The sequence below is a fragment of the Equus quagga genome, chromosome 1 (genome assembly GCF_021613505.1).
Source record: "Equus quagga isolate Etosha38 chromosome 1, UCLA_HA_Equagga_1.0, whole genome shotgun sequence".
Classification (NCBI taxonomy): Eukaryota; Metazoa; Chordata; class Mammalia; order Perissodactyla; family Equidae; genus Equus; species Equus quagga.
This window is the reverse complement of record NC_060267.1, coordinates 101,562,084-101,567,877: the sequence shown is the minus strand read 5'-3', so window position 1 is coordinate 101,567,877 and position 5,794 is coordinate 101,562,084.

Genomic DNA, 5,794 nt, shown 5'->3' with positions numbered 1-5,794 from the left:
AGAGGGCTCTACACACACCCAGAGGGCCCTGCACACACCCAGAGGGCCCTAGACACACCTAGAGGGCCTTGCATGGCCAAGGGAGTGACCAGGCACTCACAAAGGGGAAGTGTAAACACACACCCACCATCCCAGAGCCTCAGACAGAGCCCACAAGAGCCCCTGAGAGACACAGAGAGGCTACCACAAGGGGTACAGGGTCACACTCACAAGATGCACACTTTCCCAGAAGCCAGCCACAGACCAGCAGCCTGTGTCATCTGGGAGGCCATGGCTTGCCATCACCTGCTTGGCAGCAGGCCCCCCCCCGTGTGTGTGTGTGTGTGTGTGTGTGTGTGCCCGCGCCTGTGTGCTGGGTGCGTGGGCAGGCTGCGAGTAGAGGCGCATGTTGGAGGGACACCCAGCACCATCTCCTCAGGAGGCCACCCTGAGACAGGAGAGGCTTGAGTATGAAGAGTGTCCTCCTCTGAGACGGGGAGAGCGCCCTCCAGATGCCGGTCCACCTGGCGCAGAGCGCAGTGACCCCATGAAGAGCCGGCGCAGACCCGGTGCTGGTGCCATCAGCGCTCTGCCCTCTGACCCAGGGACCCCTGAGTCGCGGCGCCTTGCTGTCAGCACATGGACAACGGCAGGCGGGCTCCCAGCCTGAGCGACAATGGCTGGGAACCCCGCCTGGGCTGGGCCGGCCCATACCGCCTCCGAGCTGCCCACCTGGCTGCCGCCCCGGGGAACCCACCGCTGGGGCTCGGCCTGCAACAGCCTCAGGTGGGGATACCCACGGCGAGCCGGTGAGCCCTCCTGGGGGACCAGGAGACGGAAACGTCAGCCTCTCCTGCTGGTGACTCAGAGCTGCTTGCCTCCTTCCTGCCGTGGAGGTTCCCAAGGCCGCACCACCTGCCATGTCATCACAGAGCGGGCGACCAGCAACTCGAGAGTCCCGCGGACTTCTGCTAAGCCACACTTTAAAGAGATTCGCAAAAATGTAAAATGGCGGGCCACTCTTTTCACTAAATCATTTTATTTTATGGATTTTTAAACATAGAGCTATTTTTCACTAAAAATGTGTTATTTATATAAATATCGTGGGCTCATTATCATTTTAAAATAATTAATACGTAAATATTTACTTTTTTCTCAGCTCTAATTTCTATTATTGTAAATATTGGTGGATATGCACACACACAGCAGCTCTCGGGGTGGGCAATAATGTTTTTCGATATGAAGGGGTCTGAGACCCCAGCGCTTGAGACCCGCTGCCTAGACACGCAGCCAGTAATCCACTACAGCTCCTCTGCTCATCCAAATTCGGTAAATAGTCAAAACCGGGGGCACGCGCAGATCCCTCCTGTGCCCGCCGTCCTGAGGGCTGGAAGGGTTACCCCGCAGCCGCCCCTGGAGGAACCTGACCGCGCTGCGGATGGCAAGGGCCGTGGTCAGGACTGAACCCCAGGCGTCTGACTCAAAAGCACCCCCACCCAAAAAGCCACGCCGTCTGCGCCCCTCCCTGTGCCTGAGGTTGCCAGAGAGAATACAAGATGCCCAGTTAAAGGCGAATGTCAGATGAGCAACAACAAGAATTTAGTACAAGTGTGTACCAAACACTGCATGGGACGCACTCAGGCGAACAGCAGTTCCTTATTTAGCTGAAACTCAAATTTAACAGGCGTCCTATACTTTTATTTGCTAAATCTGGCAACCCTACCTGTGCCAGGCCTGCTCTGGGGGCTGAGGGCCCTCCTGCATGGCTGCCCCAGGCAGCAGGGCTGGACCACGCTCGGGCTGTGCGTCCTGGGGCGCATCATGATCCGATCTGCGTTATCAGCAGTCTCCCTAGACAGAGATGAGGGGAGGGGAGTGGGGGAGCTGAACTGTTGTGCCAATCATGGGCGCTTTTCTTCCTGGGAACATATCCCCTCAAATTCAGGGCCCAGGGGAATCTCCCCAACACCCACCGGCTTGCCTCCCCCTACCCCCACACCCCACGGCCAGCCAGGCCTACCTTGACAGTTTGTCCCCAGAGCTGCTGCAGTCTGCTCCCGCCCCCCCCCACCCCCACTCCCCAAGGGCAGCCCGTCCTCCTTCTGTCTCCCCACCCCACCCCAGGTGACTAGGGAGGACCGCTTGCTGCAGCCCCCCGACCCTCCCTGGCCTCCAGCAGGGCACAAGTGGGGAGATGCCCAGGATCTCGAACATCCGCAGGTCCTGGGCCCCCCCCCCGACATCAGTGATAACCATTTCACAGACAAGGAAACTGAGGCCCAGCCCCCGGGCACGTTGTTCAGCACTCAACTAGGTGCCAGGCCGATGCATCCCGAAACGCCAGGCCCTACTCTCCACAGGAACTTCTCCTGCTGCCCAGAGGAGCCCGCAGCCCACCTGCTGGCCCCCACCTGCTGGCCGGCACACCTGGACGGCAGCAGAGAGGTGACTTAGAGCAGACGTTCTGACGTGCCTCCTGCCACTGGAAGGCAGCCAGGGCCGCACATCCGTCAGGGCCGCGACGGCGTGTCAGTGAACACGCGGTGGACTTTCTCACTTAATGTGCAATTACTTCCCTGAATAAGATCCTTCCTCCGCCAGCCTGGCCCCCTTCTCTGCTGTTTCATTTTTTTCCTCTGACCTCTGAAAGCGTGATCGATGAATGTGGTTAAGCACCAACTACGGGCAAAGAAGTCACAGAGTGGCAGGCACCCCGGCAAAGTACACTCAGGAGAGAACATGGACTGGAGTGCAGACAGGCCCTGGTGTTGTCAAGAGCATACGGCTTGGGTTCAAGCTGTGAGCTGTGTGATCCTGGGCAAGTTGCGTAACCTCTCTGGGCTTCAGCCTCCTCATCAATTATTGAGTGTTGGCGTGTGCCAGGCCCTGTTGCAAGCACTTTACACAATGTGGTCCTCACAATACGAGACAGGTGCTGTTACCAGCCTTGGTGCCTGCATTGGCTGCGCCGTTGGCTGGGGCTGCTGTAACAGTACCCCAACCCAAGGGTCTTAAACAACAAAAGTTATTTCCTCGCAGCTCTGGAGACTGGAGGTCCGAAATCGAGGCATCGGCTGGCCAGTTCCTTCGGGGGCTGTCAGGGAGAGCCATCCTGGCCTCTCTCCTTGGCCAAGGCGGCCGTCCTCTCCCAGCGTCTCTCCACATTGTCCTCCCTCTGTTCTTGTCTCTGTGCCCCAGTCTCCCCTTCTTATAAGGACACTGTCGTGTTGGAATGGGGCCACCCTAATGACCTCATTTTAACTTGGTCACCTCTGTAAAGGCCCCGTCTCCAAATAAGGTCACATTCTAAGGTCCCGGGGGTTAGGACTCCAACCAATGAACTTGAGGGGACACAATGCAACCTGTAACACCTGGGTACAGGTGAGGAGACGGAGGCAAAGAGTTTAAGTGACTGGGCCAAGGTCACACACACGTTAAAAGCTGGAAGCAGGGTTCAAACCCAGGTCCCAGAGCCCCCTCACCCGCGCACCCCCGCAGCATTGCCTGTGTGAAACGGAGCCCGCTGTCCCCACGATAGGGCCGCGCTGTGGACTGAACCACACACCCCGGGTAAAGTGCCCGGCGCGGGGCCTGGCGTGCAGGATGCTGACAAACTGTTCGCCGTCACTGCAATGGACTGCCAGGCCCGGGCCCAAGTCCTGCCCTGACTTCTCGTGCTGTGCGACTTGGGTGGGGGCTTCACCTCTCTGGGCTTCCGTTTTCTCGTCTGCGGAAGGCGGGGTGCATAACAATCCTTCCCCAGACGTCTGCTGCGCGGCCGCACCGGGCTCCCAACATCCTCTGAGCACATGCTGCCTCGCCCCTGGACAGTGCTGCCACGCGGACTCCTCTTCCTTCTCCTCCGGCGCTGCGCCCCTCCAGGTCCGAGGCTCTCTGGACCTCCATGTGGCTTCCCTCAGGGCATGGTGGAGGGTCTGACCCAGGGCACATATTGGTAAAGGGGACGAAGCGGGAGGAGAGAAGAATCGAGTTCAATTCGGGTGAGGAGGGCCCAGAATCCCTGGGACACCTGCATCCGGCTAAGAGGGAGTCACAGACCTATTTACCCTCCTGCCTGAAACCAACAGGACAGGCAAAATACATGAAACAGTGGCCATCAGGACGCTGGACCTGAGGCCCCGAGGACCGTGATCCCTGTGACCAGGAAACTCGGAGGGAGCTCTGGGACTGTCCAGCTTGCCACCTTGAGAGCAACCAGCAGGGGAGCTGCCCAGGCCCGGAGAGCTCCCTGGGAGTCCACAGACACCACGGAGCCATGGCTCTCAGGGCAGAGCTCCAGCAGAGAGAGCAGCCCAGAGAGGGAGCCCGGCAGGCCCGCAGGGGCCCTTGAGTACCCAGCAATCCGGGCATGTGTGTGAGGATGCTCTGTGAGGCCAGGGGAAGGACCATGCCAGGGGAAGGACCACCTGAAAGGACTGGGGGAAGGTCGCCTGGTGCCGCACAGGACTGGGAATAGCACCTGCTCCCCCAGCCGGCCTGCAAAGTCTCCCAGTCCACAGGGCGGTGGGTGGAGCACACAGTGGGGCCTGGCCTCAGTAGCAAGCAATGATGAGCCCAGGCTGCTCATGGCTCCACCAATCAGATCATGAAAGCCAGAACTGGAAGGACCAAACTGTTTCCAAGGGACTTGACGGCATCTCTGAATAAAGCTCAAGAAGACTCATAGGACACAAAAATACCCAGCCCCCACCCTGGTGAACTGACCACACCCGGCATCCAGCTGAAGATCACCACACGTGCAGAGGCAGGAACACATCCACGGTGCAGAGGAGAAACCCGCCCATCAAAACCAATGCAGAACTGGGCGCAGGCACTAGGATTAGCAGAGAAGGGTGTTAAAATAGTTCTGTGGATGCCGTAGGTGCAGAAAGTGAAGTTGAGATGTGGAAGATATAAAAAAAAGACCTTCTAAAGACGAAAACTATGAAGTCTGAGATGAAGAAATGTGCTGGACGGGTAACAGCAGATTAGACACTGCAAAAGAAAAGATCAGCGATTTGAACACATGGCAATAGAAATTATCCACCATGAAACACAGAAAAAAATAGTGTTCTAAAAAGCTGAAAAGTGCATTCATGAGCTTCAAGCAGCCTAACATACAACTAATTGGAGTCTGAGAAGGAGAAGCTGGGAGGAGGGCAGAAAAAATATTTGAAGAAATAATGGTAGAAAATTTTCCAAATGCTATGAAAAACTATAAACCCACAGACCCATGAACTCAACAAACCCCAAACACAAGAAACACAAAGAAAATCACATCAAGGCACCTCATATCAAATCCCTCCAGACAAGCGATAAGGAGAAAATCTTAAAAGAAGCCAGAGGAAGAAGGATGTTACTTTTTCAGACACACAAAAGCTGAAAGAATTCATCACCAGCAAACAAACAGAAGAAATTCTAAAGGATGCGCTTTGTGAAGAAGGAAAATGACACCAGATGGAAACTTCAGTTTACACAAAGGGACAAAGAGCACTGGAAGTGGTGGCTCCACGGGGAAATGGAAAAGATGATTTCTTTGAATTATTTAAATAACATTCAAAATAATTGACTATTTAAACAAAAGCAATGAACCATCTATTGCAGGGCCATCATTCAGACAAGGAGAAGGCAGCACGGAAAGCTTAAGTCACCTGCCTGACAGGGGGGTGAAGGCAGCTGTGAATGTAGGTCTGGTGAGCTCTGCTTGAAGATTAAGAGCTTGGTTTTATTTTTGGTGGAAATAAAAATATCATACAGTCACACATTGCTTAACGATGGGGCTCCATTCTGAGAAATGCATCGTTAGGTGATTTCG